Here is a 2,500-nt window from a genome sequence, read left to right on the forward strand (position 1 = left end):
AAGTTCTCTTATAGAGGACTTTATTAATCAAATTTAATTATTTTAGCAGACCTAAGTATAGGCCTATATATTCTTTTTTTTTAGGTATGAATTATTTATCTTATATCAAAACTGTTACCGCGTCCCTTGTTAGATTTGTTGTGTATAGTTATCAGCAACATTTTATTTCATTGTAATTCATATTCCCTAAAAGTTATGCGAACTCTCTCCATCTGTGTTTGTTTTAAACTGTGATGACTTCAACGTATCACTGGACCACCGCGTGCATCTGTAAAAACAACTCGTTTTCTGTTTTGACTAGTCTCGTTTTCTCTTCTTCAGTGTCTTTCTCCTGTTTCATCCGGGTATATCATACTCCCCCTCCATTTTGTACCAGTTTTCTTGTCTCTGTGGCTGTGAATCATATAGCCGACACCATAAGGTTCTCTTGATTAATGAGTTTTACCTGTGATTAAAAGGCGTTTAGTGTGGATCGACAATCATAGATGTCAAGGCTCCAAAACTATACTCATTTTTGTTATCGAGGAGAAGGTGCACTTTAAACGTATAATGACTATTTGATAATCGTCTAATTGCTGCTGATAATTATTCAGAATAGGACAATGGAACTCGGTCTTTTCACACCCAGTGAGTCATAAACAAAATTTTAAAGTACATCTTCGACTTGAATAAAAATAGTACAGTTTCCCCTGAAGTGATGTGATTGTCACATTTTCTTTTCATCCTATGTGTACTATCTCTGCCTTTTCAATGTGTGTTGTAAATTGATTGTAATCCCTGTGTTTGTTTGTGATTATAATTATTTGACCCATTGTATCATCCATTTGCTCAATTTGAAAACAGTAAGCGTTTATTGTGATGTATTCCGTCATTTTGGCAATTACTGTGTGTCTCTCTCACCCCTCGATTTAAATCATTTTACCCTAGATTTGTATTTTAAAATCTTAAAAGAAAAATAAATTAATGAATTGAAATCTATTTTGCTGTTTTTTTTCTGTTCCAGTGACTCTATACTGAGAAATGTAGTTGAAAAAAATAGTGATGTGTCATGTGATGTCTCTGCGTATGTTGTCAATGAAAATTTATCGTTACATATATAAGAAAAGTTCTTTGCTACTGAGTGCATTTATGAATATAGATACATACATGCACGCGCTCACACACATACACGCACACATGGACGCACACACACACACACACACACACACACACACACACACGTATTGTCAACAACAATCATTAATAACAAAGTTTATATCAAATGAAACATGAAGCGGAAGAAAAATAGATAACAAAATGAAAAGAAAAAACTGTTTAGAATATAATACAGATACATTTAAAGAAAAAAAAGATTCTTAATTCAAGTCACATGAAATCAGCTGATTGGACGAATTCCGTTTTCTGTTTACAATAAGTTCATTCTGTTGATCAGTGTTTGGTCTTTAGTCAACTCTGCGTCATCAAACGTTTCATTTTAAAGCGATGACAGACCCACATTGCATGGTGCCTTTGTAGTGTGTGTGTGTGTGTGTGTGTGTGTGTGTGTGTGTGTGTGTGTGTGTGTGTGTGTGTGTGTGTGTGTGTGTGTGTGTGTGTGTGTGTGTGTGTGTGTGTGTGTGTGTGTGTGTGTGTGTGTGTGTGTGTTTATGCGTGCGTGTGTGTGTGTGTGTGGTGTGGGTCTCTATATAAATACACACCTTAATAATGAGCAATTATTATACCTTACTGTAATGATAAATTATTGAATATATACAAAAAGTTTTGTGTTTATGATTTATGCCGCAATTGTGATGTTTGCGTTAAAATTACCGCTTCCTTTTTCAGGCAAGAGAATTTATTACCTCTTAAGCATCGTCAGGGTTTTACGCAATGTTTTATTTTTTTCAATTACTTATTTTAATAATAGTAGTAGTAGTAGTAGTAACGAAACCATTTTGATTCTGATTTTTGTTACTGTATCTGTTTATCGACTTTACCTTATTTATTTATTCATCGTTCTTGTTTATAAAAATATATATATATCTTGAGAGCTTTGGGCCCCAAAATTCCTGCTCTATTGCCTTCGGTATTCGTTCACCCAAACCCACTTGCATTCGAGTTAATTCTCGATCGTTCCCACAGAGTTGGATGCCCTTCTTGCTCCTAACCCTCCCCTTTTAACTAGCCTGTTACCGGCACTAGTTACCCTATGACTAGCCATACACAATGCATACATACACGTGTGCATGTATCACTATTATTCCTCATATATAAAAATGAACAACGTCTCTTTAGGCACGAAAACAAGGGGAAAGAAGTCTCTATGCAGCATCTCTCACCAGAGACAACACAGCAGTTGGCAGTTCCTCATATACCAAGGTCTAGAGTCGGGACAACAGTGTATAAACAATGAGAACAAGTTTTTTTTATCATGTTTTCTCCTTACAATAGAAAGAGAAAGATTGCAATATGTCATAGCTTTGGGTAATATGTCATGAGTGAAGGTATATAATTTATCTAA

General features: G+C 35.0%; 1 protein-coding gene across 2 annotated transcripts in view; it reads left to right on the forward strand.

The window, feature by feature from the left end:
* Positions 1 to 978, forward strand: part of LOC113830114 (mitochondrial basic amino acids transporter) — a 14,522-nt gene extending 13,544 nt beyond the window's left edge. For both annotated transcript variants that reach the window (XM_027383307.2, XM_070138274.1), the window contains one exon: positions 1 to 978. This exon is cut by the window's left edge and continues 626 nt beyond it. The gene's annotated coding sequence lies outside the window, so the exon portion shown is untranslated.
* Positions 979 to 2,500: the final 1,522 nt, after the last annotated feature.

This window comes from Penaeus vannamei, chromosome 24 (assembly GCF_042767895.1).
Source record: "Penaeus vannamei isolate JL-2024 chromosome 24, ASM4276789v1, whole genome shotgun sequence".
Taxonomy (NCBI): domain Eukaryota; kingdom Metazoa; phylum Arthropoda; class Malacostraca; order Decapoda; family Penaeidae; genus Penaeus; species Penaeus vannamei.